This window comes from Taudactylus pleione, unplaced genomic scaffold, assembly GCF_031769625.1.
Source record: "Taudactylus pleione unplaced genomic scaffold, aTauple2 ptg000451l, whole genome shotgun sequence".
Classification (NCBI taxonomy): Eukaryota; Metazoa; Chordata; class Amphibia; order Anura; family Myobatrachidae; genus Taudactylus; species Taudactylus pleione.
Window position 1 is genome coordinate 4733727 of NW_028284853.1, and position 26429 is coordinate 4760155.

Consider the following 26429-nt stretch of genomic DNA (forward strand, 5'->3'; position numbering starts at 1 on the left):
GGATAAGGGCATGGGGAAGGTACACACAGTGATGTGGAGGAGAGACATGAAAAGGACAGAGGCCCTCACTCAGAGTCGATCGCTAGATACAAGCGGTCGCTCTGAATGAGGGCGGTGGCTTGTGGTGTGAAGTGCGGCCTCCTGGTCGCTAGCTAAGCTGTGGTTTATCACCCACAGCTCTAGCGAGCGACCAGGTTGATGGTCATGATGGTCACACTCAGGACCATCGCAACCATCGGGGCTTGTGATGAGACCCTAAGGTTGGGTCTCAGCAAGCGCAAGCCCCAGGGAGCTTCCTGCTCTGATCGAGCAGGAAGCTCCCCACTGACATCATTGCTGATGTCAGTGGGGCCGCCCCCAAATCGGCAAGCATTCCGTCGGGAACGCCTCCATTTGGCCGGCAACCCCCTCTGCCCGCCTCCCAAAGGGGGCGAGCTGTCAATCACCATCGACAGGTCGCCCCCTTTGGTGCGAGACCCCTAGCGACGGAGCGCCCATCGCTAGCCGGGTCTCGCGCATGCACACGACGGAGCCGGCTCCGACGTGCGCATGCCCATTGGGCAAACATCGAACCGGTTGCGAGCGCTCAGCGCTTGCGACTGGGTCTGAATAAGGCCCTGACTGTGCTAGAGGGGGCGATTGCTCCAATCGCCCCCCCCCCCTGAGTTTGCAATTGTTTGCTACTTTATGCAAAGGACCATACAAAGCTCTTCCCTGGTGTATATGCTTGCTTCCGCATGTGCAAGTACTGAGACCAGAGGTGTTGTGTGGAACAGAGCCGTAACTAGAATTTTTGGTGTCCTGTGCCAGAGAGAGCATTGGCGCCCCCCTCCCATTTTTTAAATAGGGGCATAAGATAGTGCACCTGAACAAGGGCCATGGCCTCATGGGGAAGGCTCATGGAAGAAATAGGGGTACTCTTGGGGCAGCCAGGAGATGCTGGGGATAAAATAAGAGGAAGCTACAAGTGAGAATGATAATAAACAGGAAAATAACAGGTCCAAACAGTGCCCCAGCCCTGTGGTGCCCTGTCGCACTACCCTACTTACGGCCCTGATGTGGAACCATAGCACCCGGAGCAAGTGCATACTTTCCTGGTAATGAAGCACTCTATGGGAGAGGGTGTTACCATAATGTGGGAGTAGCTTCAAGTGAAAGGAAAAAGCATCAAAAGCAGCGTCAGATTGGGGCATGAAGGGTTCATTGGGGAAATGCAAAGGTAGGGACCCAAAAACCTGCTCCAAAGGGAAGGGAAAATGGCCATCAACTGAGGACACGTAAGTGAGCAGAGCAGGTACAGCCAAGCCTTCGCTAATGAATGCAGCCAAATCTTACTGTGTGGTGATAAGTTAAATGTTTAGTAGCATGTATATTGTGATAGGATCACTGGTAAAGTGGTCTGTGGCAGGTACATTTGTCCCAGATTCCTGTCTTTTGTGTTTTAAACCCCCAGGAGAAAGTCTGCAGTGAAGCAGGCTTGAGTCTTGGCTTTTTGAAAAGCCGGTTGTGGGTGAGAGGAGATGGAGGGCTCCACCCACGACCACTCCAGGTTTTGGTTCTCTTAGCCTGGTAACAGGCTTGATTGGGTTCCCACCTGAGGGTGGCCAATATAAGCCTAGTGTGTTGAGGGCTGATTGTCTCACCTGGGAGAGCAGACAGGGAGTTTGCTCAGAGACACTTGGAAAACCTATCTGTGAGTACTGTGCTGTGCTTTGTTGCTGGCGAGGGCATTAGGCCCTGCCAGGTTCTGGTAGTGAGGGAACTACCTGTGAAGTTAGTGCCCCGACAGGGCTAGGATTTTTGTTTATGTTTTCTTTATGTTTTCTGACATTGTACAATAAAGACTGGCGCCGACCAGCTTGTACTTGCATCCAGACTGGTGTGCTGCTTCCCTGCTGCTGTGTGTGTGTGTAAGGAAGGAGTCCTCTACCCAGGAGAGGGACCCCCTAACCTAACTGTGTCACAATATGGTGGAGAATGCGGGCACCCACACACACTGAAGTTGCAGCAAGAGGAAAACTTTCCGTTTAAAAATTAAAGGGACAGACACCCAATTTGTGAGTGTGGAAATAACGCTGTGTCCTTGGAGTCCCATAGAGGAGGCGTCAGCCCATGCTCAGAGAGGCAGGGTTCAGCTTCCAACCTACACCCCAGGACAAAATGGAGGACATTATTAAAGCCCTGCTCCAAGCTACAGCAGCTCAGCAGGAATCTACCAGAGCTCAGCAGGAATCTACCAGGGCTCTGCAGGAATCCACCAGGGTGCAACTGTTGGCCTTGGAGACAGCCCAGGGGCAACAACAGGTTGCCATCGAGGAAACCCACCGGGCCTTAGCGGAAAACAGCCAGGCCATAAAAGAGGTGGTACAGCACCTGATCGCCCGGCCCAGAGATGTTGGTACTGGTCCTCCCACCACCACTCACTCCATACGAGCCAGTCACTTCCTCCAGAAGATGACTTCAGGCGATGATGTGGAGGCCTATCTCACCGCGTTTGAAAGAACGGCCGAAAGGGAGAGTTGGCCCAAGGAGCAGTGGGCAAGTCTGGTGGCACCTTTTTTGTCTGGGGAGCCACAAAAGGCCTATTTTGACTTATGCCTGGCTGATGCCAAGGACTATAAAAAACTAAAACAGGAGATCCTAACTCGCTTGGGAGTCACCACCTTTGTTCGTGCCCAACGGGTCCACCGCTGGGAGTTCCATATGGACAAGCCTCCACGTTCACAGATGCATGACCTCGTCCATCTGTCCTCAAAATGGCTACAGCCCGAGACGCTGACGGGACCACAGATCGTGGAAAGGGTCGTGATGGACCGGTACCTGCGATCATTACCTGCGACTCTGCGCAAGTGGGTGAGCCATGCAGACCCTAAGTCCGCGGACCAGTTGGTCGAGCAAGTGGAGAGGTACGTGGCGGCTGAGGAGCTGATGAGTATGCCCCACCGAGCCCCGATGGCGCACCGGCGAACTCCCACAGACAATGGTAAGACTGTTCCAGGGGAGAAGGGTGCTGGGCGGTGGAATGTACCTAAGACTGAGGGTGTAGAACCTGGAGACAGGCCTGCCAGGCCGGGAAGGTTCTTGCCCCGTAAACGACTAGACATTAATATGACTCAGTGTTTCCGATGTGGTGGCTTCGGCCATATTGCCGCTAATTGTGCACTCACAACTGAACCTATGCAATGTGATACTGCTCATGTCTACCGCAGGGGGTCTTTCTTTGCACAGATAGCCTGTACGGCTGACCGGCAGGCTGTGACTGATAAGCACATGTGTGTACTCACTGTAGATGGCAACCGAGTAGAGGCACTGTTAGACTCTGGTAGCTTGGTGACACTTATAAAAGCTGAGCTGGTGAACCCCTTGCGGCGTGAGGGGAAAACTGTTGGTGTGACCTGCATACATGGGGATACTCGATATTAAGTTACGGCCGAGGTGAACATCGAGACACCTTGTGGTTCTGCTATAGTTTCTGTAGGTTTGGTACATGGTCTGATGTACGATGCAATATTGGGGAGAGACTTTGCTCACTTCTGGAAGTTGTGGGAAAGCCGTTTTGTTCCAGAGGTGAACAACCCCGATCCATCCAGAAGGTTGTCGATGTAGTGGAGGAGGGAGTTTCTTCTGAGTCAGAGTTATTCCCTTTTTCTACTATGATTGGCGAACTAGAGAATGCGGAGCGTGACGGTGGCCCGCCAACTGATGTGCCTCCCATTGAGGTGGGAAGTGTTGTTGGGCCAGGTGATCGTCTGCCTGATTTAGAGGTCAGAAGAGAGGTCTTTGCTGTGGAGCAGTTGAATGACCCTACTTTGGTAAAAGCCAGAGAGAATGTAAAAGTAGTTGATGGTAAACCCGTAGACCCTGATAGTCCTTTGTCCTATCCCCACATGGCAATGTGGCAGGATTTGTTATATCAGGTGACTAAGAAGGGGGAAGATGTTGTGGAACAACTAATAGTTCCCAAAGCCTACAGAAGAACAGTGTTGGATCTGGCCCATGGTCATATAACGGCAGGCCATCTAGGGGTAGAGAAAACCACTGAGCGAATAATGCAGAGGTTTTTCTGGCCCGGGCTTCATAAAGAGGTATCTGACTTTTGCGCATCCTGCCCTGAGTGTCAGTATCATGCTCCCCGGCCACATTTTAAGGGTCCACTAGTTCCATTGCCTATTATAGAGGTACCGTTTGAAAGAATAGCGATGGATTTGGTCGGACCCTTAATGAAGTCTGCCAGGGGACACCAGTATATTCTGGTCATAATGGATTACGCTACCAGGTACCCGGAAGCGATCCCGTTGCGCAATACGTCAACCAAGACCATTGCCAGAGAGCTAGTTCATGTCTTTAGCAGGCTGGGTATACCTAAGGAGATACTAACTGACCAGGGTACACCGTTTATGTCCAAAGTCATGAAAGAGTTATGCCGCCTGTTCAAAATCGAACAGTTAAGAACTTCGGTTTATCACCCCCAAACCGATGGGCTGGTCGAGAGGTTTAACAAGACGTTAAAACACATGCTTAGGAAAGTGGTCGACAAGGATGGTAGGGATTGGGACTACTTATTGCCGTATTTATTGTTGGCCATAAGAGAAGTTCCCCAGTCCTCCACCGGGTTTTCACCCTTCGACTTGTTGTATGGGAGACACCCAAGGGGGTTACTAGACATTGCCAAAGAGACATGGGAGGGACAGTCTAGTCCTTACAAAACGGTGATTGAGTATGTTTCTCAAATGCAGGAGTAAATTGCTGCGGTAGTGCCGATAGTGAGAGAGCACCTGGAACAGGCTCAACAGGCACAGCAGAGGGTATACAACCGCAATGCTCAGTTACGCAGCTTTGCTCCTGGGGACAGAGTGTTAGTATTGGTTCCCACTGTGGAAAATAAACTTTTGGCTAAATGGCAAGGGCCCTTTGAAATCTTAGAAAGAGTGGGGCAGGTCAATTACAAAGTTTACCAGCCGGGGAAAAGAAAGCCGGAACAGATATACCATATAAATATGTTAAAGCCCTGGAAAGATAGAACGGTACTGTCGGCCGTCCGAGACCCTCCAGTAAGTCCAGGGCCCTTAGTTCCCAAAGTGACAGTGGCAAAAACCCTGTCGGCAATTCAACAACAAGAGGTCAAGGAGTTTCTGATTAGAAATAGGGTGCTGTTCTCTGACGTACCTGGAAAACCTCGGTCATTAAACATGACATCATCACTGACCCAGGGGTTAAAGTTAATCTAAAGCCTTATAGGTTACCAGAAGCACAAAGAGAATCGGTGTCGAAAGAAATTAAAAATATGCTACAGTTAGGGGTTATTGAAGAATCACATAGTGAATGGTCAAGTCCCATTGTGTTGATTCCAAAGCCCGACGGGAGTGTGCGTTTCTGCAATGACTTCCGAAAGTTGAACAGTGTTTCAAAATTCGATGCCTACCCGATGCCAAGAGTGGATGAACTGATTGAGAGACTAGGGACGGCAAGGTATTTAACCACTCTTGACCTAACCAAAGGGTATTGGCAAGTACCGTTAACCGAGAGCGCCAAACAAAAGACAGCTTTTTCAGCACCAGAGGGCTTGTTTCAGTACAAGATGTTGCCCTTCGGGCTACATGGGGCACCTGCTACCTTCCAAAGAATGATGGACAGGATTCTAAGGCCCCATAGATGGTATGCGGCTGCTTATCTGGATGACGTGGTCGTTCATAGTCCTGATTGGCAGTCTCACTTACCCAGGGTACAAGCAGTGTTGGACTCCATCTATAAGGCAGGTTTGACAGCCAACCCAAAAAAGTGTTGTCTAGGCATGGAGGAAGTAAAATATCTGGGATACACCATTGGCAGAGGCCTGATAAAGCCTCAGCTCAATAAGGTTGATGCCATACAAAACTGGCCACAGCCTCTAAATAAGAAGCAGGTGAGAGCCTTCTTGGGATTTACGGGGTACTACAGGAGGTTTATACCCAACTTTGCCACCATGGCAGTCCCACTGACTGACCTGACCAAAGGCAAACAAAAAGTCATGGTCGAATGGAGTCCTGAGGCAGAGAAAGCTTTTCAGGAGTTGAAAGTAGCGTTGTGTTCCCAACCAGTCCTGATGACTCCTAATTTTGAAAGGGAATTCATAGTACAAACCGATGCATCAGAAGTAGGTATAGGAGCGGTCCTGTTCCAGAACAAGGAGGGTGAGGAACACCCTATTTTCTAACTTAGCAGAAAGTTGAATGTACATGAGAGAAACTATGCCACAGTGGAGAAGGAGGCGTTGGCCATAAAGTGGGCGTTAGAGGCTCTCAGGTACTACTTGGTTGGAAGAAAGTTCAAATTGATCACTGACCATGCCCCTTTGAAGTGGATGTCTGAAAATAAGGACAGTAATGCGAGAATTACGAGATGGTTCTTGGCGTTACAAACTTTTAAATTTTCAGTGGAACACAGGCCAGGAAGCCAGCTGGCCAATGCTGACGCGTTGTCATGCGTTCATTGTTTGGGGGCTTCAGTTGTTCTGCACCAGAGGTCGAAACAAAGGGGGGGGATATGTGATAGGATCACTGGTAAAGTGGTCTGTGGCAGGTACATTTGTCCCAGATTCCTGTCTTTTGTGTTTTAAACCCCCAGGAGAAAGTCTGCAGTGAAGCAGGCTTGAGTCTTGGCTTTTTGAAAAGCCGGTTTGGGACCTGGGGGTTGTGGGTGAGAGGAGAGGGAGGGCTCCACCCACGGCCACTCCAGGTGGAGAGGGAGGGCTCCACCCACGGCCACTCCAGGTTTTGGTTCTCTTAGCCTGGTAAGAGGCTTGATTGGGTTCCCACCTGAGGGTGGCCAATATAAGCCTAGTGTGTTGAGGGCTGATTGTCTCACCTGGGAGAGCAGACAGGGAGTTTGCTCAGAGACACTTGGAAAATCTTTCTGTGAGTACTGTGCTGTGCTTTGTTGCTGGCGAGGGCATTAGGCCCTGCCAGGTTCTGGTAGTGAGGGAACTACCTGTGAAGTTAGTGCCCCGACAGGGCTAGGATTTTTGTTTATGTTTTCTTTGTTTTCTGACATTGTACAATAAAGACTGGCGCTGACCAGCTTGTACTTGCATCCAGACTGGTATGCTGCTTCCCTGCTGCTGTGTGTGTGTGTAAGGAAGGAGTCCTCTACCCAGGAGAGGGACCCCCTAATCTAACTGTGTCACAAAATATATATATATATATATATATATATATATATATATAGTTTAGTAATTGTGTAAAGGTGGGTACAAACTATGGGCCTGATTCAGACCCCCTCGCGAGCGGCAGTCCGCTCGCAAGTGGGTCGAGGTTATGCACTGAGCATGCGCACGACGGAGGGAGCTCCGTCGTGCGCATGCGCCAGACGCGACGAGCGAAGGAAAGTCCTTCGCTCGTTGTGTCTGATCAAAGGGGGCGTGCTGTCGATGTTGATTGACAGCACGCCCCCTTTGGTGGGCGTGCCGGGGGCGTGCCTCCCTGACGGGGGCGTTCCCACGGGAACGCCTCCCATCAGAAGCCGGCCCACTGACATCACTAGTGATGTCAGTGGGAGTGATTTTGGCTCTGAATGAGGGCCTATATCTGCAGATGATGATTGTTCGTACACACTGAGCAACCATCATCTGTGTCTGCCCGCAGGTCCCAGCGTCCAGAGGGCATGTCGGAGGCGTGTCCCAGAGGGGGAGCGTGTCCCGCCCCCTCCTCGCGGCTGCCGCTCTGTGTGTATGGGTGGTCTGCCGAACGCCCGTACACACCTGCCGATGGACAGATATGTCTGCAGACATATCTGTCCATCGGCTGTGCGGCACAGCCAATGCAATATGTCGGTGAACGCCGACTTTCACAGACATATCGCGGGTACACACTGCCCGAAGGGCAGAAGATACATTGGCCGATCAATTGTTAATAAGGTGGTGTCAATAGAATGGAATAAGGTTCATTTGAAGAGAGTATTGTATGTATATAAATAAGAGTATACACACAGGTTATGGCTCTTTGAAATATACCTTGCGAATATGCCAGTTAATGGACAGTTAAGGGTATAAATAAGAAAGTACAGCTCAGTAGACGTCAGTAAGGTGAGGTCAGGTATGGTGAGTATAGGAGCTGAGAGCCAAATCAGTCTGGAGAGAGGACAAGGAACATAAAGTTTGTGCAGGAGGAAGTACAGTAACTACAAAAATTGCAAGTATATAATTCATGTTATTGTCAAAGGCGGATACATCAGAGATTGATTGCAGCAATCGTGCAATTTGCAATCGATTGTGTATAAAAATCATTCCCTGTTTCAATCGATTGTGACAATTCTGCAATCTGCAATCGATTGAAAAAGGGAAAGATTTTTATACACAATCGATTGCAAATTGCACAATTGCTGCAATCAATCTCTGATGTATGGGGGCCTTAAGTTATTTAATTGTTTGTTAAGTGTTATGTCTTAAGAGAATCATAGATATACCAAGTATATATATCACTACTGTGTATAACATATTCTGTAATATTTGATTTGCCTGTAAATAAAATATCAGTTAATCAGAGCTTGAACTTCATGTTTGAACTCACTTTCCGGAATCATAATTCATACGTATGCATGTATTTGCAAATATATATATGTATGTGTGTGTGTGTGTGTGTGTGTATATATATATATATATATATATATATATATATATATATATATATATATATATATATATATATATATATATATATATATAATAAAATGTATGTTGATTGAACTTTATCTATATTTATACATTTCTATAAATATAGTATACATATATTTTTTATTGATGATTCAATCTTCAATAATTGGCACCCCAGGTATAAATATATAAAATATAGAAACAATTCCTCTACATGCTGTACCGGGATGCAATCGGGAAACCGGCTGACGTGATCCTGACAGCCGGCTTCCCGACTGCTTTATCCCGGCGTGGGTTAAATGACAGGCGTCTATATCTAGATGCCTGTCATTTTCCCGAGACAGGCGCCCGGCATCCCGATCGAAGTGATGCCGGGCGCGGCGAGCGGATAGCCGCAGGGGGGGAGAGGGCTAGGTTTAGGTCACTCGGGGGGGACTTAGGGTTAGGCACCCCTAGGGAGGGTTAGGGTTAGGCTAGGGGGAGGGAGGGTTAGGGTTAGGCGCTCCCGGGGGGGACTTAGGGTTAGGCACCCCCCCGGGGGACTTATGGTTAGGCAGCAGGGAAGGGGGGGTTAGGGTTAGGCACTTACAGGGGGGATTAGGGTTAGGCACTTGGGGGGGAGGTTAGGGTTAGGCACCCCTAAAGAGGGTTAGGGGGGTATTTCATACCGATTCCGCTGTACCTCCTATCTGCATTTTGGAAGAGTGAAGCAAGGCTCTCTGCCCCAGGGGCAAAGACTAAGCTTGGCCCCACCTTCCACTTCCCTCCCATAGCAACCAATCAGCTTTCATGTAGCATTTATCAAGTACAGTCTATAAAATAATAGGTAGGAGCTAACTGGTTGCTATGGGCAACTTCTCCACACTTTTCACTGCTTGACCATAGTAAATCTGCAGATAGCAAAACCGCCGCCAACCCGCCGGGAGTTTAGAACCCGCCGCTTAGTAAATTTTGCCCATATACTGTGAATTGGCACACTCTAATTAACAATGTATCAGGAATGAAAATAAAGAAAAACTTCTGAAACTTTCTCCTACCAAGTAATATACCAATATACTGTGAGGGTCTTTTTTTTAGGTGCGGTACAGTGATTGACTTTTCATATCCTCCCCTACAATTGTGTTTTTGTTGCAGGTTTACTAGCATATATTATGTGGATTTATTGTATCAAGTACAATTACTTCATTGGATCTCATGGGCTTGTATATGCAGCTTTTGTTTAATAGAGACTGATTTATTTAAATTTATATATATGAAACTATCTGACTTTCAATTTGTTTTTAAGATTGATTTATATTTTTCAGTGTCACTACTAGTGCTGACTAGTTTGGTTTTTCTTTGTTACACTACTCCATGAGATTTCTCTCAGTGCAATCAACGGAGGATAGCACAAATGGGGCCCTGGGAAGCGGGCCTATTCTAGGGTCTGGAGCAGCTTGTGCCAGCCCTTTACAGTGCACCCCAAAAATGGGGATGTGGACTAATTACCATAGCCATGCCCCCTACGTGACATTATTAGGAGGCGTGCCCGCATGGCATGCCTCCAAATAACGTCAGGCTGGGGGAGCCTCACTAGCTGGGCTTCCCCCATACCCTCTGCCATCACTGAATGGATGCTGAACGCATGTGCGCAGCTTCCATTCAGACTCCGGGGTCCGGCACCACTGCACAGCTGCGGCAGTGGGGGTCCCCACCCTCCCGATTTGACCATCCTCGGGCCACTTCGGCCCATGGGTGGCACAGTGGGACAGTACTGTCCCGCTGAAATCGTGATATTTGGGAGGGTTGCACCCTGTATGGGTGGCGCCCCTGTTCGACCGCACTGGTCGAATACCCCTAGAACCGGCCCTGCCCGGGAAGGCGTTGTCTTGGGGTCCCCGTGCAAAATCCTGCAGAATCCAGAAAAGGGGATCTCATTGTAAACATATGAGAAGACCTTACAGGCCTGTGAGTCATGGGGCAGCAAAGAGAAACAGATCTATGAGGAGAAGTCCGTACTGTGGGTCCTGTGAATCAAGGGGGATATAGAGAGAGGCAAATATTTGAGGTGAGAGTCTATATATTGCTGAAGCTGTGAGGAGAGGAGGACTAAGTGGGAGATGGATCAAGCAATGTAAAGAGTGGGCAAATGGAGAAGATTCCCATAGCAACCAATCAGCTTTAAGGTAACATTTAGCATGTACATTCTAAAAACTGATAAGCAGAAGCTGATTGGTATCCAGAGTCCTGCGTTATGTTCACATGCAAAAAGGTTGACTGGGTTAAAATCATACATGCCTACCCTCCCGGTTTTCGCGGGAGGCTCCCGATTTTTCGGGTAACCCCCCGCACCCCCGGAAGGGTAGGCATTTCTCCCGCATTCTGCCCACTTCCTAGTGAAGTGGGCAGAATGAGGAGAATACCCGTGGCGATCGCGGGTCTCCGTGAAGGGGGCGGGGCTTAAGATGTGATTCTGCATGGGGCTTAATGACGCAATTCATTAGGCCCCGCCCCCATCGGCCCACTGCTGCTTCTCTTACCTGGGCTTCCCTCTGGAAGAGATTCTGAAAGGTATGTAAGTATGGTTAAAATGTTCATAATGTCGACATTTAACATGTCGACTCCAGGATGTCAACATAAGTTGTTTTTTTTGCTTATTAATAGGGTTAGGGTTAAGGTTAGTGTTAGAGCTAGGGTTAGTGTCAGCGTTAGGTTTAGGGTTAGTGTTAGGTTTTGGGTTACAGTAGGATTACAGATATGGGTAATGGTTAGATTTAGGGTTAGGATTAGGCTAAAATAAGCAATAAACCACATGTCAACATTTTAATCATGTTGACTTTTTTTTTTTGCATGTCGACAAATTAATTGTCAACCTAAAGTGTATATCGAAGTTCTGATTGTTGACATTCAGAACCTTCCAACATTCCGGTGTCGACATTCTGAAAGTCGGCCTCCCCTGTGCAGGAAACACCACCTTCTGATGCTGGCTGCAGAATGGTCCACACTGTACATTCTGCCGGCCATAGGAGAGAAGGTTGTGCTGTTACTCCATTTGAAGAGCGGAGACCCTGCTCCCCAGCTCTACCTGTGCGGTCTGCTCTGTTTCAAACTGTTTACTGGTCCTCTATGGAAAAAGTGCAAACAACGTGTGGTAACTGATTGCTGCTCAATCTGACTTCAACACGTAAACTTTTACAATGTAACAGTGAGCAGGAGGTGTTACCATTCAGCTACGGGGAGATGCATTCAGCACAAGAGGAGAGAGCTGGCTGACAGCGTTGATTCTCCTCCTGCCCCGCTGCTAATAGAGGTAGGTTTGCTTTTATAGGTTTATCTCTCTACCTCTTTTCCTTCATGTGTGCCTCTGTCCCCCTCCCGCCTCCCCCATCATCAGGGGAACACAAAGTAGATTCTACAGTAGTCCTCCAGAACCCCCTCCCAGATCTACAAAACCCCCTCCTGATATCTGCAGCCGTGCAGCCAGAGATTTAGAAAAACTAACAAATATTTAAGAACATTTATTCATTTTAAAAAAATAAGTTCAAATAATAAAGCAGAATTTGAATTAGATTCATGTGATATTGCCATGGTGAGAACAGAACAAGTATTGTATTGTGGTAGTACAAGTATTTATTATTATTATTACCAGTTATTTATATAGCGCACACATATTCTGCAGCGCTTTACAGAGAATATTTGTCCATGCACGTCAGTCCCTGCTCCAGTGGAGCTTACACTCTATGTTCCCTATCACCCGTACACACACATACACACTAGGGTTAATTTTTGTTGGGTCATAATTAACCTACAGTACAGGGGCGTATCTATAATGGGTGCAGGGGGTGCGGGGAACACGGGCCCCTGGGTCCAGGGGGGCCCCGCACCACACACCCTGCACCTATATTTTTACTTACCTCTCTGGAGTCCCACGTTGGTGCTGGTGTCCGGCGCTGTAAAGTGACTGGAAAATGGCCGTGGCGGCCATTTTCCCGTTGTTTGCGCATGCGCAGTACAGCGAAAACGGCTGTCGCTGCCATTTTCCCGGTGACCTGTGCATACACTATAGACTCTGGGCACACTCTAGTACCCAGAGTCTATAACTCCGGCACTGGCCGCGCACAGCTCAGTGCGCTGCCGGCCTCCGGGCGGAGAAGAGGGGGCCCATGTCGGAGACTGCACACTGGCCCCCTCCTCTCTAGAAATGCCCCTGCTACAGTACCAATATAATTTTGGATTGTGGGAGGAAACCGGAGCACGTGGAGGAAACCCACGCAAGCACGGGGAGAATATACAAACTCCACACAGTTAAGACTCTCCATTACACCAACTGTGCTGCCCTAAGTGTATGCTGTAATTCTTGTATTTGGATAAAAACCCCTCCCCTGGAAAACGTGTTTGTCCCAGTGTAACTATTCATAGAATATATCTTACTATACTTCTTACTTGTATAAAACATACTCTACAGTATATTTTTTAAACATAACAGTACAGAGTCTGAAAGAAAAAAAGATCAGGAGTTTAGTGCAATTAAGTTTATTATACAATATTACATGTGTAAGTCATAAGTATAAAACACTACTACAAACTGTAAGACATGTTCAGCAGGTACCGTGTGGTCATGCAATGCTGAACATGACGTCACTAGGAAATATAGACTGGGGTGGGTGCCCGGTCAGTTTTACCATTATGGCTTCATCAGGTAATATTGTGTACAGTATAGCACCACCAGAGGAATCATCATTTTATCAATGAGCCAATGCAGATTGGGGTTTCCAGTTTGTTTAATCAAGGAGACAGTTGGTTGAATGAGTTATGTCTATGTTATGGCAATGACATACCGAGTCTGGTTGAGAAGTGCTCGCAGGGCCGGTGCAAGGCTTCCGGGTGCTCGAGGCAACATTTCACCAACTGCCCCTGCTCCCTCCAATTCATAATATACCAGGCATCAGTTTACCCAGTTAAATAATATACCACACAGCAGTGTCCCAAATTCATAATATACTATATACAGTAGAATATTGCACAAAGCAGAGCGCCAAAATCATAATGTACCTCATAACACTGCCGCAAATTCATAATATGCCACATAGAGCTGTGCCACAAATTCATTATATGCCACTCAGCCATGACTTATGCCATTCATTTTTTTTGTGTACTCAGCAATGCCCTCTAGTGGCCGGCGCCCTTAGGTGGCTGCCCAATGGTAGCTCTAGCCCTGGGTGCACGCTAAGTGCACTTATTGCCGATGCTCGCGTAGATGAGCGATTAATTGCCACTGCGCATGTGCAAATAATTCTGAAAACTATGTGTTAACCTGTGTGTACGCACAAATGCGCTGTTGTGTACGGGACAGTTGGTATCAGAGATGGTGAGGGAAAAACATGGGCGTTCCTGGACGGTGACTGTGAGGTGGCCTGAAGTGGATGTAAAAAAAAATATCTCACGTGGGCGTGTTATGGGAGAACCAGAGTGATAATGGGTAGGTTCCCTCAGGAGGTTGTGTTTAAAAAAACACTCATGGTCAGTGTAATGTTCCAGCCTCAGTGGAGAGTGGGACTGCTCGGAACTGTATTGCCTATGAAAAAGCCATTGAATGTGCCTTTAGAAACACACATGTCTATTATAGGAACAAATAATAAAACTGTTCCAGGTGGCCCTATTAAGTTTCTGTACCACTGCTGGTTGCAGAGGCGTATTAAGAGAGGAGAGGGCCTGTGTTCACTCTCCGTCTGGGGCCCCCTCCTCTCTCCCCGGCTGCCGTCAGCAAACTGACAGCAGCAGTAGACTCCGGGTACTAGTATGCCCGGAGTCTTCTGTGCATGCTTAGTTCACTGTGAAAATGGCGCGGCTGCCATTCTCATGGTGATTTCCTACTGCACATACGCAAAACGCCGTGAAAATGGCTGCGGTGGCCATTTTCCAGCCGTTTTCAGTAGCGCTGCTCCGTGGGACATTGGGGAGGTAAGTATGAAAAAAAGTATGTGTGCAGGTTGTAAGGTGTGGGCCCCCCCTGGACCCAGCGGCCCGTGTGCACTGCATACCCTGCACCCATTATAAATACGCCCCTGGCTGGTTGGATGTCTGTATTCTGGATCCATCTCATTTTATGTTATCTATTCTCCTGGTAATCCACTGATTTTGGTATACGGGTTTATAGGTTATATAAAGAAACCCTTTTAGGGGGTCCCTTTCCGTACGGCCCTAGGTGCCTACGTCTTCCTCTGGTCACTAGTGTGACAGCCCGTGATGGTAAGTATATCGCCAGTTGGTATATAGTGCAGAGTATATCTACGGTAAGGACAGGAGTGCGGGACTCCGTCCCTGTCTCAAACTGTTACCTACAAACTAACTTCTGACAGTGCCTATACCTATTAGTAAGCGGACGTACAATACCCTCATACGTTAGGTACGCCCTTATCAAGGGTATACCGACATGCTTCACTATATTTGCGCAGGACAGCACTTTACCCCAATACATACCTACTGGGGTTTAGGTATCATGGACACATGGGTTGTCACTTAGTGTTAAGAGGGAGATGTAGGCACCACAGTGTTATACGGAAAGGGACCCCCTAAAAGGGTTTCCTTATATAACCTATAAACCCGTATACCAAGCAAAGGACATCACCTGACCCAGAGACATTCCCCAGATCACAGGGTTATACCCATTTTGACCGCAGGATCACAGAGGCACCTAATGGTTGACCCACGGAAAGAGGCATTTCAAGGAGTACCCTCAATTGTGTGCTTAACACATTTTATATTGTTCTCCTACTGTTCTCCCTTTGTAGACACTGGACATTTTGACATTTCTCATGAGAGCATTGTGACCTCCTAATTTTTATTTACTAATCCAACTATTCTAATAAACCATTATTGTTTTAATATAAAATACTCTTTACTTCCATATTACATATACATCACTTACTTTTAATATTACTGATTCATAAGGCTGGCGCTGGACACACAACTTTTATTTATTTATCTGCACAATATAATTGTTATTCCTAGGACTGGGTCATAGTTTGATTGTTGGCCATAACATATGCAGTGTTCAGTATAAATTGTGTTGGCATAGTTAGTATGTACTGTATATAATTACGTTATTGCTAAAAGATCTGCTAATCTATAGATTTGTCCCAGTGTGGTATTATTGTCCTGCATTCAGGGATACGGCCGTGGTTCAAATCCCGACAGCGGCATCCTGGCAGCGGTGAAAATCCCGATCGTCCTAAGGTAAGTATTTCCTACCCTATTCTACCCCCTAACCTTAACTCTCCCTTAGGGGTGCCTAACCCTAACCTCTCCCCCAAGTACCTAACCCTAACCTCCCCTCCAAGTGCCTAACCCTAATCCCCCCTCTAAGTGCCTAAACCTAACCCCTCCTTCCCCAACGCCTAAACCTAAGCCCCCGACGCGGTGCCTAACCCTAACCTCCCCCCGGAGGTGCCTAACCATAACCCTCCCTTCCCCTAGCCTAACCCTAAACTTCCGGGGGGGTGCCTAACCCCCCCCCCGCAGCTGTCCGCGCCTGGCTTACCTTCAATCGGTAAGACGGGTGTCGGTCTCCCGGCGTAGGTAAAATGTCATTTAACCCCTTGCCAGGATTAGACAGTCGGTAAGCCGATGGTCGGGATTCCGTCTGTTGGCTTCCCAAACTGCTTCCCGCAGCCAGGATGAGATGTGGTTTACTGGCAGTCACAGTGCTGCGATATATCTAAACTACGGCAGCACAGCCTGAGTTCATGTTGTTATTTAGACGCTATAAATCTACTAATCTACAGGCTGTCATAGTGGAGGGATCAGCTTGTATTTCGGCCGCACAGCTGGAATATATATGGCTCTTTTTACAGATCTGTTTTTCTATATGCCGTCACAGTGCAGCAGTTAATGAATGTTTCAGTTACACAGCTGAAGTGTGTGTGGCTGCCGTTGTACCACTAGTCTGTTACAGATGTATCAACGTATGATAGCCAGCATATGTGAGAAAACTTATCGACCAGGGTATATCCAGTTATCCTGATATTGTAATTCTATCTATCAGCAGATTGTCTCAGTGCTGTAATCAGCCTGACACATGTCTTATACAGTCTGCGTGGTTTTCTAATATCTCGTATTTCAGAGTGTAACAGTTTGCTATGTAGTGATGATCACCGTAGGTTACAGTTTATATTATTAGTCCAACATTCTAACACTGCTGGTATGTTATTACATTCCGATAGTCAGCTATTTATAGCAATAACGATGTGTAACAACAATACAGTAAGCAATGATTTCTTTACATACAAAATACGGAAACTATGATTTCCGTATTTTTTATGTAAGTCTCCTATTCAGCAATGGGATAATGGAGAAAATAACGCAATTATCTTCACCATTGATTCCCATCTCGCTGATACCGCACTGTAGGGATAAGCCATTGATCTCTACAGTGATTTAACACTTTTTGCTATTCAGCAAAGCAAAAAGTGTTAAATCATTCGATAAATATTTCCTTTATATAACGCCATCTCAGAATGGTGTTATATGAAGAAAATACTTAAATATCCCGAAAACTGCAGGGACAGAGGGAAATTTTCCCATAAGTCCCTGCAGCATTTTGTCAGCCCTCCCAGTCTCCGTCCCTGCTTCCCGGTGATCGGCGACAGGTAAGTCATTCTAGAGTCTTTTAAACCTCCCGAAATTGATTGATATGTGTATACAGGCTTTATACTAGCCTGTATACATGTATATTAATGTACGATTATATTTAACATTTATATATATTTAAATATAAAAGCACATAAGTATACATGTATACAGGCTAGTATAAAGCCTGTAACCACATATCAATCAGTTTCGCGAGGCTGGAGCTGTACTTACCCCATCGGCGGTCACCAGGAAGCCAGGATGGAGACTGTTCCCGAGCGCATGACTGAGCATGCGCAGAGTAACAAACAGAAGGGATTGTTTTCGGAATTCCGCAAACAATACCTTCTGTGACATCGCAGGGACAGCGTGTTACCGCAACCGCTGTCCCTCCTCAAAATATTGTTGCATAGCTTACTTATTTTATCATAATTGATAAAATCTCATGACGATGTTGCCCGATAATATTCTGGGCAATATCGTCACTGTTGCTGAATAGACCCCTTAATGTTTCCCTTCAATGACACAAGTCTGTGGATCTCTAGCAGTTTGACATCTCTCTCTATTATTTTAGTATTTTGGAGCTACATGAGTACGAGGGACATTCTACGTTTCACAACTGCTTTTTCGAGGCAATCAGATTGCTAGAAAGACTGAGACTTTTAAACCTCATTCATCCAATCAGGTTAGTCTGGGTGGAGTTTAATTCTCCTCTTATTCTCTCGTTTGTTAGGTATTAAAGGAATATGATGTTATAAATTGATATTATTTGACTCTCAGTTTTAGTAATATATTTCTCTGTTCTTAACATATCTTCTAAATTATGTCATAAATTATATAATATATTTATTTTATTCAGTTAAAATAATTACAAAGTAATGGATCTATTCATTTAAATAAGATATTGTAATTTCAATTTATATACAATGCCTTTAATTGCACTGATTATTTGCAGATCTATTCAATATTAATATGAAGCAATGTATAAGGGGCACAAATCTTGGGGGCACTGCATAAGGCGGGCTCTGTATAAGGGGCACCACTACTGTGGACTCTGTATAAGGGGCACCACTACTGTGGACTCTGCATAAGGGGCACTACCACTGTGGGCACTGCATAAGGGGCACCACTACTAGGGGAACTGCATAAGGAGCACTAGCACTACTGAGGGAACTGTAAAAGGGGCGCTACCACTGCTGTGGGCTCTGCATAATGGGAACTACCACTGTGGGCACTGCATAAGGGGCACTACCACTACTGAGGGCACTGCATAAGGGGCACCACTACAGTGGGCATTGCATAAGGGGCATCACTACAGTGGTCATTATGTGTAAGGGGCACTACTGCTGTGGGCATTGTGTATAAGGGGCACAAATGTGGGCATTGTGTAAAAGGGGCACAGCTATGTGGTGTAATGTGAACCAAGATTGTGCTACCGTGTGGCGTAAATTGGGAATACTATTGTGTGACCGCTCCCCTTTCTTTTGAGGCCACGTCCCTTTAACGAAAAAGCACTGAGGGGGGGCAGTCAGTTCCACCACTTCTCTATGACCACTTTAAGCACTGCCTATATGTATAAAGGAGGTTTATTTACATGTGTGAAAATATAAATGATTTATTTACATGTGAAAATTAGGGATGTGCGCCGACCCCCGTGTTTTGGTTTTGGTTTTGGATCTGTATCTCCTTCAAGGTTTTAGATCTGGATTTGGTTTTGCAAACCACCCTCAAGTGTTTTGGTTTTGGATCTGGATTTTTTAAATAAAAGTAGATAAAAAGTTTTGAAAACAGCTAAAATCATGTAATTTATGCAATCCAAATTCCGAACCACAAAAAGATCAGAACCGCGACCCAGATTCACAAAATTCGGGTCGATTCGGATTTCTGGAGAACCAAACCGCACATCTCTAGTGAAAATATAAATAATGGATTTAAGGGATATGTTTTCTGTAAAACAAAGGCAATATATGTATGTATTTATGTATAGTATAAATATATATGGTGTTCCATGCTCTGATGTATGAACATAAATCTGATGTAATCTGGGTGCTGGCCATGGGCTGCTTGTAGAAGGGACTAGACGGACCATGAGCTGCTGATGAGGAAGGCTTTGGCTTAGGATAGTGCAGAGAGGAGCTTGCACTGCAGGTGGGAAAGCAGGGGTCTCGCGGCTAGAACAGTGGGGTTACAAAAGGGGGAGCATTAGCGCTAATCTTCAGATTGCTGTTCCCCTTCCAGCGTACACATCAGACTCACCAGCTCCGCGGCATCAGAATTATTTCTTCAATAGGATTACAGTATTGGAGAAAATTGTTATGGGAGTCTTCATTTACACCAGGATTTATGAACTCTAATCTACCCCCTTACCGTAAACATCACTTTATGAAACTGCATCGCCCATAAACTTACTTTAAAGTTTTACTGGAAGGTCATCATTTAAGAGGGCTTTGTATTGTTTACATTGCATGCTAAAAGTGTCTGTGCAATTTAATATTATTTGTTATGTCAAAAAGAATGCATATCAATGTTTAATTATATATCTATAGAGTATTTACTTACCTCGTATAATTATTATATCCATAGTGCAGAGTTCTGGCAAGGAGAAAGTGAAGATATAACACAACTATATATATTTTATATTCACATACCTCATAAATAGATGTACTGTATAAATCTCACTGTATATCACACTATTTAGCACTATTTATCACCAAACTTTGGGTTTAGCTAAGCAGACCCAATCAGAACATGTAGTTTGGGTGGAGACAGGATTATACAAAGTATATGTGGATATTACCTTTAACTCCTTCCCGAGGGGTTACATATGCTTGTGTAGTGAGAGGGAGGTGAATAGGTTAATGCAGGCATAAGACTGAGGTTACCTACAGTATATGTATAAAGGAGGTTTAGTTACATGTGTGAAAATATAAATACGGTAATATATTTACATGTGAAAATTAGGGATGTGCACCGACCCCCGTGTTTTGGTTTTGGTTTTGGATCTGTATCTCCTTCAAGGTTTTAGATCTGGATTTGGTTTTGCAAACCACCCTCAAGTATTTTGGTTTTGGATCTGGATTTTTTAAATAAAAAATTGATAAAAGTTTTAAAAACAGCTAAAATCATGTAACTTATGCAATCCAAAATCCGAAATTCGGATTTAAAATCCGAATTCCAAACACAAAATGATCAGAACAGCGACCCAGATTTACCCGGATTCGCAAAATTTGGGTCGATTCGGATTTCTGGAGAACCGAACCGCACATCTCTAGTGAAAATATAAATAATGGATTTAAGGGACATGTTTTGTGTGGAACAAAGGCAATATATGTATGTATTTATGTATAGTATAAATATATATGGTGTTCCATGCTTTGATGTATGAACATAAATCTGATGTAATCTGGGTGCTGGCCACGGGCTGCTTGTAGAAGGGACTAGACGGACCATGAGCTGCTGATGAGGAAGGCTTTGGCTTAGTATAGTGCAGAGAGGAGCTTGCACTGCAGGTGGGAAAGCAGGGGTCTCGCGGCTAGAACAGTGGGGTACAAAAGGGGGAGCATTAGCGCTAATCTTCAGATTGCTGTTCCCCTTCCAGCGTACACATCAGACTCACCAGCTCCGCGGCATCAGAATTATTTCTTCAATAGGATTACAGTATTGGAGAAAGTTGTTATGGGAGTCTTCATTTACACCAGGATTTATGAACTGTAACCTACCCCCTTACCGTAAACATCACTTTATGATACTGCATCGCCCATAAATTTACTATAAAGTTTTACTGGAAGGTCAACATTTAAGAGGGCTTTGTATTGTTTACATTGCATGCTAAAAGTGTCTGTGCAATGTAGGGGTGAGCGGGTTCGGATTTCTGAAATCCAACCCCCCCCGAGCCCCCCCGATCCGAGGCCGATCCGAGTCAGGCTCGACTTTTCCCGCCTGACTCGGATCTGAAATCGAGGCAAAACGTCATCATCCCGCCTTCCGGGTCTCGCAGGTTTTGGATCCTATATAATGTACCCGCGTCGGCGCCATTTTCTCACTCGGCTGTGGACAGTGAAGAGGGAGGGTGGGAGTTAGGGCTGGCTGGGCTGTGTAGTGTAGTGTTGTGCAGTGTAGTGTTGTGTTGTGTTGTGTTGTGCTGTGCTGCTGTTGTCCATAGGGGCTGTGTCCACTACTTCAAAGTCCATAGGGACTGGCTGGACTGTGTTGTGCAGTCAGTTGTCCATAGGGGCTGTGTCCACTCCAAAGTCCTGTGTAGTGTCCCAGTCCTAAAGGGGTGCTGTAGTGTTGTCCAGGGGGTGCTCTGTCTGTCAGGGGTGCTCCCCCCAAGTGCTAAAAAAAAAAAAAAAAAAATTCTGTGTTTGTGAATTGAGTGCACTGTGGCTGCACATGCATCAACAAAGGAGCAGCGCCAAGCGTGCGCCTGTGTCCCATAAGTAAAAGGCCAGCTGGATTGACCGCTAAAGTGTGCTGTAACCCCCAAAGGGCACTCCAAACAAAATAAAAATATATATTTTTTTGTGTTTGTGAATTGTGTGCGCAGTAGCCGCACGTGGATCAACAAAGTAGTGCCAAGCGTGCGCCTGTGTCCCATAAATAAAGGGCCAGCTGGATTGACCACTAAAGGGTGCTGTAACCCCCAAATGGCACTCCAAACAAAATAAAACAATATATATTTTTTTGTGTTTGTAAATTGTGTGCACGGTGGCTGCACGTGCATCAACAAAGGAGCAGCGACAAGCGTGCGCCTGTGTCCCATAAGTAAAAGGCCGGCTGGCTTGTCCATTAAAGGGTGCTGTAACCCCCAAAGGGCACTCCAAACAAAATAAAAAAATATTTTCTGTGTTTGTGAATTGTGTGGGCTGTAGCTGCACGTGCATCAACAAAGGAGCAGCGCCAAGTGTGCGCCTGTGTCCCATAAGTAAAGGGCCGGCTGGCTCATTTCTTAAAGGGGGGTGTAACCCCCAAAGTGCACTAGTCTCCAACAAAAAGAAAAAAATATTTTCTGTGTTTGTGTGCGCCTTAGCCGCACGTATATATCAACATAACATAAATGGAGGACCAAACTTTCTCCGATAAAAATAAAATAGGGAAAGATTAAGAACCACTTCCTCCTAGTGCTGAAGCTGCTGCCACTAGTCATGACATAGACGATAACATGCCATCAACGTCGTCTGCCAAGGCCGATGCCCAATGTCATAGTAGAGGGCACATACAATCCCAAATGACAAAGTTCAGGAAAATGACCTTGAAAAAAACATTTAAATCATCTGAAGAGAAACGTAAACTTGTCAATATGCCATTTACGACACGGAGTGGCAAGGAATGGCTAAGGTCTTTCCCTATGTTCTTGACTAGTGGTTCAGCTTCACGTGACGATGGAAGCCCTCCTCCCACTAAAAAAATCAAATGAGTTAAGCTGGCAAAAGCACAGCGAAGAACTGTGCGTTCTAAGAAGATATCACAAGTCCCCAAGGAGAGTCCAAGTGTGGTGGTGGTTGCGATGCCTGACCTTCCCAGCACTGGACGGGAAGAGGTGGCTCTTTCCACCATTTGCACGCCCCCTGCAAGTGCTGAAAGGAGCACCCACAGTGCACTTGCTGATATGCAAATTGAAGATGTCACTGTTGAAGTACAACAGGATGAGGATACTGGTGTAGCTGGCGCTGAGGAGGAAGTTGGCGAGGAGGATTCTGATGGTGATGTGGTTTGTTTAAATCAGGCTCCGGGGGAGACAGTTGTTGTCCGTGGGATGAAAAAGCCCATCACGGTCATGCCTGGGCAGAAGACCAAACATTACACCTCTTTGGTCTGGCAATATTTCTATCCAAATCCGGACAACAACTGTCTTGCCATATGTAAAGGTGAAATAAGTAGGGGTAGGGACGTTAACCACCTAGGAACATCCTCCCTTATACGGCACCTGCAGCGCATTCATAAAAAGTTACTGTCAAGTTCAGAAACTTTGGCTATGACCGTAAGCAGTCCAGGGACACCTAAATCCCGTTGTCCTGTTGTATCCAAGCGCCTGCAAACCACACCGTCAACTCCCTCCTCATCAATTTCCTTCTTAGTCAGGATCGGAAGTAGTCCTGCAGGCCATGTCACTGGCATGACTGACTCTCCTATCCGGGATTCCTCCGGAGGATCCTGCATTGCTACGCCTCCTGCTGCCACTACTGCTGTTACTGCTGCTGGGAGTCGTTCATCATCCCAGAGAGGAAGTAGGAACACCACAACTTTTACTAAACAATTGACCCTCCAACAGTCCTTAGCGAGGAGGATGAAGTACGACAGCAGTCATCCTGAAGCAAAACGTATAACTGAGGCCTTGACTGCTATGTTGGTGTTAGACGTGCGTCTGGTATCCGCCATTAGTGCAGTGGGATTTAGACAATTGATGGAGGTAGTGTGTCCCCGGTTCCAAATCCCGTCAGTGTCCTGAAAAATGCCATTGTACCCAATGTCCACTTAACCACGGACACGTGGACAAGTGGAACAGGGTAGACTAAGGACTATATGACTGTGACAGCCCACTGGGTAGATGTATCACCTTACGCAGCAGCGTCACCAGTAGCAGCATCTCAGAAACGCCAGCTCGTTCCAAGGCAGGCTACGCTGTGTATCACCGGTTTCAGTAAGAGGCACACCGCCGACAACCTCTTAGAGAAACTGAGGGAAATCATCGCCCAGTGGCTTACCCCACTTAGACTCTCCTGGGGATTTGTGATATCTGACAACGCCACCAATATTGTGCGGGCATTACATCTGGGCAAATTCCAGCACGTCCCATGATTTGCTCACACAATAAACTTGGTGGTGCAGAATTTTCTGAAAAGCGACAGGGGCGTGCAGGAGACGCTTTGGGTGCCCCGAAAAATTTCTGCCCACTTTCGCCATTCAGTGACTGCGTGCCGAAGACTGGAGCGCCAGCAAACACTCTTGAACCTGCCCCGCCATCACCTGAAGCAAGAGGTTGTGACGCGTTGGAACTCAACCCTCTATATGCTTCAGAGGATGGAGGAGCAGCAAAAGGCCATTCAAGCCTACACATCCACCTATGACATAGGCAAAGGAGGGGGTATGCACCTGACTCAAGCGCAGTGGAGAATGATTTCCGTGTTGTGGAAGGTTCTCCAGCCCTTCGAACTTGCCACACGTGAAGTCAGTTCAGACACTGCCAGCTTGAGTCAGGTCATTCCCCTCATCAGGCTTTTGCAGAAGCAGCTGGAGAAAGTGAAGGAGGAGCTAAGACGGAGCGATTCTGCTCGGCATGTGGGACTTGAGGAAGAAGCCCTTCATTCGCTTTGCCAGGATTCCAGGGTGGTCAATCTGTTGAAATCAGACCACTACATTTTGGCCACCGTGCTCGATCCTAGGTTTAAAGCCTATGTTGTGTCTCTCTTTCCGGCCGACACAAGCCTGCTGAGGTGCAAAGACCTGCTGGTGAACACACTGTCAGCTGAAGTGGAACGTGACACGTCAACAGCTCCTTCTTCATTTTCTCCCGCAACTGGGGCTGCCAGGAAAAAACTTAGGTATCCTAAGCAACCCGCTGGCGGTGATGCAGGGCAGGCAGGACCAAGTTTGGACATCTGGTCCGGACTGAAGGACCTGGCAACAATTTCTGACATGTCTACTGTCACTACATATGATACTGTCACCATTGACAGAATGGTGGAGGATTACATAGGTGACAGCATCCAAGTAGGCATGTCAGACAGTCCATACCTGTACTGGCAGGAAAAAGAGGCAATTTGGAGGCCCCTGTACAAACTGGCTCTATTTTACCTGAGTTGTGTACTCCGAAAGAGTGTTTAGTGCAGCCGGGAACCTTGTCAGCGAAAGGCTTAGGAGGTTGCTTCCATAAAATGTGGAGAAGATGATGTTCATAAAAATGAATTATCAACTCTTCCAGGGAGACCAGCCTCCAGAACGTACAGAGGGACCTGTGGTGGTGGATTCCAGTGGGGACGAGTTAATACTCTGTGAGGATGAGGATATACACATCACTGAAGAGGGTGAGGAATCGGTGGATGAGGAGGATGAGGACGACAACTTGCCTCCGTAGAGCCAGTTTGTGCAGGGACACATTAATTGCCAGCTTGTTTTGTGGGGGCCCAAACGAACCAATCATTTCAGCCACAGTTGTGTGGCAGACCCTGGCGCTGAAATGATTGCTTTGTTAAAGTGTGTATGTCCTGTTTATAGAACATAAGGGTGGGTGGGAGGGCCCAAGGACAATTCCATCTTGCACCTCTTTTTTTTCTTTGCATTATGTACAGTTTGGTGCCTAGTTTTTCAAACTGCCATCCTGTCTGCCACTGCAGTATCACTCCTAGATGGGTCACATGTTTGTGCCGCCCACTCGTGTCACTTAGCATAGTCATCCAGCTACTGTACCTCGGTGCAACCTTTTGGACATAAAAACACTAGTGTGAGGTGTTCAGAGTAGACTGGAAATTAGTGGAAATTAAGGTTATTTAGGTTGATAATAGCATAGGAGCAGAAAAACCAACACATTCTGTGATTTTAGCTGTTTTTATGCTTTTTTAAAAAAAAAATACAGATCCAAAACACAAAACCCAGAACCCAAAACACGGAAGGGTGGTTTTGGCAATACCAATCCAGATCCAAAACACGAAGAAAGATCCAGATCCAAAACACAAAACACGAAAAGTGGCCGGTGCACACCCCTAGTGCAATGTAATATTATTTGTTATGTGAAAAAGAATGCATATCAATGTTTAATTATATATCTATACAGTATTTACTTACCTCGTATAATTATTATATCCATAGTGAAGAGTTCTGGCAAGGAGAAGGTGAAGGTATAACACAACTATATATATTTTATATTCACATACCTCATAAATAGATGTTCTGTATAAATCTCACTGTATATCACACTATTTAGCACTATTTCTCACCAAACTTTGGGTTTAGCTAAGCAGACCCAATTAGAACATATAGTTTGGGTGGAGACAGGATTATACAAAGTATATGTGGATATTACCTTTAACTCCTTCCCGAGGGGTTACATGTGCTTGTGTAGTGAGAGGGAGGTGAATAGGTTAATGCAGGCATAAGACTGAGGTTACCTACAGTATATGTATAAAGGAGGTTTAGTTACATGTGTGAAAATATAAATACGGTAATATATTTACATGTGAAAATTAGGGATGTGCGCCGA

General features: G+C 46.2%; 1 protein-coding gene across 1 annotated transcript in view; it reads left to right on the forward strand.

The window, feature by feature from the left end:
* LOC148505527 (NXPE family member 4-like) overlaps positions 1-26429 on the forward strand; it is a 133493-nt gene that overhangs the window by 73563 nt on the left and 33501 nt on the right. Inside the window, exon 2 of the mRNA XM_088448084.1 lies at positions 17808-17918. The gene's annotated coding sequence lies outside the window, so the exon portion shown is untranslated. The remainder of the gene's footprint in view (positions 1-17807; positions 17919-26429) is intronic.